The sequence below is a fragment of the Protobothrops mucrosquamatus genome, unplaced genomic scaffold (genome assembly GCF_001527695.2).
Source record: "Protobothrops mucrosquamatus isolate PMUCROS unplaced genomic scaffold, P.Mucros_1.0 scaffold672, whole genome shotgun sequence".
Taxonomy (NCBI): Eukaryota; Metazoa; Chordata; class Lepidosauria; order Squamata; family Viperidae; genus Protobothrops; species Protobothrops mucrosquamatus.
Window position 1 is genome coordinate 744,222 of NW_015386960.1, and position 8,244 is coordinate 752,465.

The following is an 8,244-nucleotide window of genomic DNA, read 5'->3' on the forward strand; positions in this document are numbered from 1 at the left end:
TATTACCATAGTACATTGTTTGCTTGCTGTCATTCAACCTGAATACATCTCTCTTTCAGATCTCTTGGCTGAACTCAAGAGGGCCAAACCTACATGTGAGTCCCTTCCTTTGTCCACTTTAACCCTATTTAATTTTTTTTAGTTTGAAATAGTTTTTATATAACTAGGAAGTTTCCTGGCCACACACTAGGGAATAGCTTTCTTATAGGCACAATATTCCAAATTCCAATTGTACACATGTTTCTCCCTTATTGGTGAAGTGAGTGGGTTCTTTCCAGGATGACAAATGGATTGCCATTTTCTACTTCTACTGCCCCGCATGCACCCAAGCCTGCTCAAAGTGGGCTAGAGAAGAAGCAGCATTTATTCTACAAGCCAATGCTATTCTACAAGCCAATGCTAATATTGAATATTCTTGCTTTGACACTCTCACAGTGTAAGCACAAGGGTGAATGCAAAGCAGAGCCATAGCCTTGTGTTAATATTATCTCTTCAATGTATATATAACTAGAAACAAACAACTTTTCAGAGTAGCTGTAGGGCTTCTTGCCTCTGATGAACTGTATAACTATATTTGTTACACCTCAGCAGGTAAAAGTAGAACAGCAGACCTTGTCATCACTGGTGCTGTTTCTACATGACCCTTTTCGTAACAATGAAAATTAATGTACCAGAAAACAGCAATGAGGTTTTTAGGCCAATTTATTGTTCAACCTACCATTATCCTGCTGTATTTGATTGGATTCCCCCTGACCCCACTTTTGTGTTCCCATGTAACTGAAAGCTTAAATATCAAATAATGGAATAATATAGATAAACAAAAAAAAATATGACTTTCATTACTTTTTCATTGCATTCCTAGAGATGATTTGGTTTAGATTTAAAAGCAATAATAAGATAGTCTGCTTGTCCTCTTCAGTGCTAGGGATAAGGCTAAAGTAGATAAAAATGATTGAGTTTCCTAGGTTCACTTTGAAAAGTTTAATTTATTTTCATTTGACAATATTTGCAACACAACTAAATACAAAAAACAAAAGCAAAATTAGAAAAGCAAAATGCAAGACCAAGCATAGCAGTTCATATAATTTAAAGTTCCTATGATAGGCACTCTCCTTAGGACCAATAACATATTAGAATAAGAGATTTTACCTACTTGCAAAATGGGGCAGTACATACCTACTTTGGATCCATGTTCCAGAGGGGAGGGGGAATGTCACAGTTTGTTTGCAGTAATTTGTTTGGTCCTCACCTCAAGTGTCTGGAGGAGGGAATTCCCAACAGGCCCTTTTTGGACTGGATTGGATTAGATTGGGTTGGGTTGGATTGGGTTGAAATGGAATGGAATGGAATGGAATGGAATGGAGTGGAGTGGAGTGGAGTGGAGTGGAGTGGAGTGGAATGGAATGGAATGGAATGGATGAGAATTCTGGCAAGGAATTACCTGGTATTATCCCCATGCTACATTTTATAGAGTTTTTAAAGGGAAAGACCAGCACTATGAATGGGACAAAGATGTCTACTAGTACCCAAAGCAGCAACTTTAAAAGTGATGGTTCTGCCCTTGGAAAGTTTTTCCTACCATCATCCAGTAGATACATTTTGTATCAAATACAGCCTCTGAATCATCTAAAAAGGTGGCCTTTTGTAGAATATGTTACACTCATCAAACTGGCTGGTGAGGAACACATACTATAAATTACCAACAAAAGGCATCTTGATTTGGCTAGGTTTGTAGTTGGTGTGTCAGTCAAAATTAGGCAAAGGAAGCCTTAATTATGGCTTCTACTTGTTGCTTGAAAACTCACCAAGGGTGCAGATGAGTCCCCAAACAATGAACTATCTCCTTCATGGATAACATGAGTAAATATCAGGGTCAAGATCATTGAACTATCCAGGTTTTATTGACAAATAACAACTCCCTCTTGATAGGATTTAATCTCAAATAGCTTCATCCCATGTTGGTTTTCAGCCTCTTAAGAGCAGATGGCAATAAATGTTCACATCACTTTTGTTCTAGTATACTATTCTCCCTGATCCCTAGAGAACTGAAGTTTGGCAAACAGCCTACGGTGCCAATAGATCTTAAGGTGGCCCTCTTACTGAATTGATAACACTGGCCATTTCATAAAACCTGTTTTAATCTGTGGCATATATCCCAGTTTTCAAATTAGGATCTGAGGGTGGGGATTTAAAACCCACATGTTACATTACCTTCTCCCTCCCTTCTCTAGACTCTTATTCTAAGCTAGGACTCTTTTTTATCTTTAGCTACTCTCTTAAGAAACCATTAAAGTAAAATAAATCATGTTTGAACCAAAGTATTGGCATCCACTGGGAACTCTTTTTCCCTCTGCTTTTTAATATCCCCTCTTGCAATCTCCTTTCTCAAATGCAGGGTTCATGAAAATGACAATCTGAAATTAGACCAAGGGAAAGTTTAACTAAAATAAATACCATAAATAGTCCTAGCATCAAAGGTTTCCATTTCAATCTAAGGCAAGCTTACTGTTCTTATATTTAAGCATTAGGGTCTCACTTTTTGTCACATCTACAGATATAAATTAGTATGATATTTCTATTCTAGGTATTTCAGACTCGGCCTTTGGAATTGGGAGCAAGTAAGAAAATGTTGGATAGATCATAATGAAAGGTGTATTAAGTAAAGGGCCCAGGTCGACTAATAGAGCTGTGCAAGTTATTCAGAAATACATTTTGCTCATGATCACAGTTAGGTTCACAGCTTGAAACTATAAAGCTACGATGTAAATGCACATGGCCAGAAGGTGTTAGGAGGCTTTTGAAACAGCAACTGTATAGATTTCCATCTTCTAGAAGCAAATCCAGAGGAATGCCAAATGATTTTGCACCATTTTGTCCTAATTGTCCATCAATCTATAGAACCATTTTTCCTGCCAGGATACAGTGGACGAATGCTTGACAATTAATAATCATTTCTTGATTGTCCATTGTTTTCCTTTCTCACATCTTATTTAATTGCCCTACGTCTTTACTTTTTAAAGAAACACACACTTCTCATTTCATAAATTCTGGGTTTGTCTTGTTTTTCTCAGTCACCTGGAATGAACTAAGTTGTTCCTCTGGGATGAAATTGGGAAATATGTCTCTAATGACGGAGCTTGAAGCCAAGCTTCTAACTTCAGGTGTCTAACCATAAAGTTGCTCACAGACCTCATGTTTTCCTTTGAGTGATTTATTCACTATCTTGCCATCCTGTTCCTGACACACAGAAACACATACATGCACACAGATGCACACACAAAACACACATGTGGCAAAATATATAACTTTATCCAAATAAAGGTAAGTGGAAAATATATATCACCAACACAATATTGAAGTGATGGATTTTCCCGTTAGAATGTTTGCTGTACAAGAGGTAATCATATCTTCCATTTGGGGTTACACCTTTTTTCCAAAACAAACCCTTCACTGGAGAATCAACAGCGAATCCTGGGATTTGGGGATAAATGTATGTGTGATCTGACTTCCACCTGTGCCATAATATTGATGTCATTATGACAATGAGTCAATGGGTGTTGGCACCACTTCTTATGAATCCATTATAATCTCCCTAAATGTAACAAAAGCTTTATTTCCACCACATAATAATCTTGTTTCTGTTCTGTGCAATTGACTCTCTCTCTCTCTCTCTCTCTCTCTCTCTCTCTCTCTCTCTCTCTCTCTCTCTCTCTCTCTCTCTCTCTCTCTCTCTCTCTCTCTCTCTCTCTCTCTGTAAACATATATCAGTCAAATTTATTAATCAAGCCTTTCATTATTTTTAAGTTTTGATTTCTCTCCCCTTTTAAAAGGCAGCACTTTTTACCACAGTGTGAAATACAAACAATTTATACTGTATGTTGACCATGGAAATGTCTGCTTTATTCCATGTCCCTGTTGGGCCAACACAGAATCCCTCAATTTAGCAAATAACATGTTTGTACTGGCAGTCTTAAATGGGCAATAATCCCATCCAATCATTTGGAAGGGAACAAAATGGGAGAAAAATATTTGCGTATTACTGTTATGTCTCCTACTCAGATTAGTTTTTTGAACTTGTATTCTTTAAGTGATTGGTACTGCACTATGTAAATAATTTGGGCAATATTTTTTTAATGAGAAGATTGTGTGACCATCTTGAAATACCATGGAATTGAATTTTTATCTTCTTCCTACCTTTTCTACCTCCATATCTACCCAGGTGATGTTCTAAGTCGTTCTGAAGACTGAGACATTTATGATCACCTTTCTTATCAGCAACCATTCAACCCCTTCTGCCCTGCCAAATAATGTGACTTGCTTTCGAACTCGTTCACCCCTTTTTCATCGTGACATGTTCTTTAATCGATTGGTTTTAAGGATAAGGTCTAACGGTTTTTATGAAAGGGGTCAGTTCTACCTTCAACTAAAAGATACTTAATGAACTTCTTCCTAATTAAAGTAAAGGGTTTCATTACGACGAATAGTGTGAATTAGAATACTCCACCGGTAAAAATTTTTCGGCTCCTCTCCCAGGAACACAAAGTGTTTACCACTGGCTGCATTTTCTGGAATAACCTAAGGAAGCAACAATGAGTCCAAAATCATTCCAGAAGTGCTGCTGGTAGAATGCTATAGAGAAATTCTTATGCTGCTTCTGATTGATTGTGTTCCATGGAATATTGTGGGAATATACAATCTAATTAGGTAGGACATCATTGCGAGGACTATGCACAATTCAAAAGGAGGTGTTATTTCAGTGAGAATTCACATAGTACTTCTTCAAAGTTGATTCACAGATAATATGACCTCTCATTACATTGCTTCTAAAATCAAAACAATCATGTTGTTTCATGTTGCTTCATGTTGCTCTGAGCTTCTTGTTTGGCAGTACTAGCTGATGGAAGTAGAAGCAAAATCTGTAGAAAACATCTGGAAAACCAGACTAGAAGGTCCTTCTGTCAATGCAGAAGGTAGGCATAGAACTTATTTTGATTATGGAAGTACTGGATGAGATTTGAGGCAAAGCAAAGCCTTGATGAGAGAACTTCAAGCTGGCAGGAATAGCCAACACTCCAGAAGACAGGCTTAACACACAGGAGGACCTGGACAGACTTGAACACTGGGCGCTGTCTAATAAAATGAAATTCAATGGTGAAAAAAGTAAGGTTCTACATTTAGGCAAAAAAACCAAATGTACAGGTATAGTATAGGGGATACCTTGCTTAACAGTAGTAACTATGAGAGGGATCTCAGAGTCCTAGTGGACAATCACTTAAATATGAGTCAGCAGTGTGCTGCAGCTGCCAAAAAATGGGCTGCATTAACAGAGGGATAGAATTAATATCTCAGGGGCTGCCACAAAGAAGAGGGAGTCAAGCTATTTTCCAAGGCACCTGAGGGCAGGACAAGAAGCAACGGATGGAAACTAATCAAGGAGAGAAGCAACCTAGAACTAAGGAGAGACTTCCTGATAGTTAGAACAATTAACCAGTAGAACAACCTGCCTCCAGAAGTGGTGAATGCTCCAACACTGGAAGTCTTTAAGAAGAGACTGGACAGCCATTTGTCTGAAATGGTATAGGGTTTCCTGGCTGAGCAGGGGGTTGGACTAGATGACCTCCAAGGTCTCTTCCAACTTTATTATTATTATTATTATTATTATTATTATTATTATTATTATTATTATTATTATTATTATTATTATTATTATTATTATTACTTTACAATGCCTTGATAAGGCCACACTTGGAATACTGCATCCAGTTTTGGTCACCACGATGTAAAAAAGATGCTGAGACTCTAGAAAGAGTACAGAGAAGAGCAACAAAGATAATTAGGGGACTGGATGCTAAAACATATAAGGAACGGTTACTGGAATTGGGTATGTCTAGTTTAATGAAGAGAAGGACGAGGGGGGACATGATAGCAGTGTTCCAATATCTCAGGGGCTGCCACAAAGAAGAGGGAGTCAAGCTATTCTCCAAAGCACCTGAAGGCAGGATAAGAAGCAACGGATGGAAACTAATCAAGGAGAGAAGCAACCTAGAACTAAGGAGAAATTTCCTGACAGTTAGAACAATTAACCAATGGAACAACCTGCCTCCAGAAGCAGTGAATGCTCCAACACTGGAAGTTTTTAAGAAGAGACTGGACAGCCAAAATGGTATAGGATTTCCTGTCTGAGCAGGGGGTTGGACTAGATGACCTCCAAGGTCCCTTCCAACTTTATTATTATTATTATCTTCCCACTCATGAGAATGATGTTCCTGAATCTATAAAATGCCAAAACAAGATGAAACATAGCAGACTTCCACAAGCCAATAATGCCATGCCAAAATCTGTCCACCAGTTGAATACTATTTCAAGCCTCATAAAAGCAGCTTTCATTTTCATGCGTAGATTACACAGGGGTTTAGAACTGATTTTTATTTTCCTTTGATGTGATCTTTGCACTTTCCATTGTGGCAAAAAATTCTATAGGGAAATGAGGGGGGGTGACTTCTTTTTAATGACAATTTCTTCTATTGTCCTGCTGCCTCCAAATCTGCAACCACTTTTTGAGATGGAAAGGATCCATGGGAGACTTTGAACGAAGGAAAGGAAAGCAAAGAGAGTCAAGACTCTATGAAAGAATAATGGCAGTATGAAAAACAGATAAGCCAAAAGATTTGTAAAAGGCTCTTCCACCTGCCCATCACAATTTTACCATGTTTTTCTTCTGCTATATTTTGAAAGAATTGCTTTGATTAAACTAACTAGAATGGGTGAAAAATTGCAAAACAGAAAAGCACAGCACTGCAAGATTTATGCAGTTAATAGGAAGTTACAAGAATCTCATGCTGCCACTGTGAGCAGTAAGAAGCTTTAAAACAAAGGAATCACTGTCCCTGGATTGTCACCAATAATACTAGTAATATACCAATGCTGTCTCCTTCCTCAACCAAAGAAAGCTGTTTTTATACTTGCCTGAACAATCTACAATCCTCTAAATATCCAGTGTCATGACTGGGCAAAATTCCTAGTTGTACAAAGGATGGTCATTGTGTCTTTCTTCAGTCCTTCCATACCAAAGTGAGATGACAGGAAGACTAGGTCTTTGATTGTGGCCCTATCTATTTTGTATGCTTATACCAGATGCTTGCAATAAAGTACTGAGCACTCCTTGGCCCTGTATTATTCAAACTAACATTATTACATTCTGCACTAGAATCCACTAGTGAACAATTCATAGAGAAAGATATGAATCCATGCTTCTTTATATTCTCACGATTCAGAGTGTGGGTTGATGTACCAGCCAGATTGTGACATTTGGGGGCTGGTCTCCTAAACTGCAGCTGGGGGAAGAACCCAGAAAAAACCCATCTCCTTCTCAGATATACCCTGACTGTGTCATAATCTTCTAAAATAGAATATTGGCATCCACATTCTCATTAACTGACCTTTTAGAAATGACACATTACTTGGGGTTTTCTTCATCCAGAAAACATGAGGCTTTTCACATCTAAATGAAACACACTATGGGTGATGATTATTGTAGCTAATTAAAATATGTAAACATACTGAGGGATATTAAAGTTTTATACTTTCTTGCCATCTGTTTTCCCTTCACATTGCATGGAATTGTATATCTCCCTCTCTTGTGTATCTAAATCAATAGCAAAAGCACTGTGAAGCATACCAGCAATGAGTCAACTAATTCATAGAAACAGCCCCCATGTCTCCTGTTGTAGCCTTGCTTCTTCTTGTAAGGATTTGGGTTTGTTTAATTTAAATTTAAAACAATTAATCTCACTCACGCTACTCCATGGGAAATGGAACAAAGGTGGACAGTTTGTTTCTGTCCTGGAAAAGCAATTTGCCAGGTTTTAGTTAAGGGAAGAACTGCATGTTAACAGAATTAGGGGTGATTCCAACAATTGAACATGTTTGGAAACAGGCTTTCAATAAATGGTGAGCAAGGATTGAAGGTCATAGTCTTAAACTGAATGTCAAGTATTTCTTCAGGAGTTTGCCCTCAGAGCAAGCTTATGGCAGTTGGTCTCATCGGCTGAGTTTGCTAAGCATTCAGTTCTGTTGTCCAAGGGCTCCAAAAAATGCAAATAGGAAAAAAGTGAAAATGTGTCTGTATGGAAATAATGTGCTCCAGAAATTTTTTTCCCTTGCAACATCCTGGGAAAATTACCTGTTTTGTCATGGCTAAAGGATCTTTCTGAAAGTAAACTCAGATTTTTTTCACATATCCTT